Raw genomic sequence first — 803 nt, 5'->3', positions numbered from 1 at the left:
GGGAAGTAGCCACTGACAACGGTGACACCCTACATAGAGCTTGCCATGGAAGGAACCTGCGTGTGAGAAGAGGATTTCAAGGAAGAGTTGAAGTCAGAGGACAAAGCATCTCCAAAACTCCAACATATTCCCCAGTACTGCAAAACAAAGTAACATTGTTCCCTCTTTTATTTTTATAATCAAATCTAGTAATTTCACTTTTAATCCAAATAATCCTTGTTGACATCCTGACTACGATTAATAAAATAAATATTGATTGCTTCAAACCAATAATCTCTGTGGATTCGACCCTTACTCACGTAAGGTATTACTTGGACGACCCAGTACACTTGCTGGTTAGTTGAACGGAGTTGTGAATTCAACCAGTGCCATAATAAGGATTTTGAATGAACAAGAGTCACAATAGTTTTTGTGTACATGCCCAAGAGCCAATATTGTTGATCACAATTTCGTCCACCAATGATCATAAAAAGTCACAAAATCCATGAAAAAAGCAAAAACAGAATGAAAAACAGGAAGAAAAACAGCACACCCTGGAGGACGCACCCACTGGCGTTTAAACGCCAGTGAGGTTAGCTGGTGGGCATTTAACGCCCAGTCTGGCACCATTCTGGGCGTTTAACGCCAGAAATGGGCACCAGACTGGCGTTAAACGCCAGAAATGGGCACCAGCCCGGCGTTTAACGCCAGAATTGGCTCAAAACGTGATTTTGAGTGCCATTTGGTGCAGGGATGACTTTTCCTTGACACCTTAGGATCTGTGGACCCCACAGGATCCCCACCTACCCTACCACTCTCTCTCT

The sequence above is a fragment of the Arachis duranensis genome, chromosome 4, assembly GCF_000817695.3.
Source record: "Arachis duranensis cultivar V14167 chromosome 4, aradu.V14167.gnm2.J7QH, whole genome shotgun sequence".
Lineage (NCBI taxonomy): Eukaryota > Viridiplantae > Streptophyta > Magnoliopsida > Fabales > Fabaceae > Arachis > Arachis duranensis.
This window is presented reverse-complemented; position numbering follows the sequence as displayed.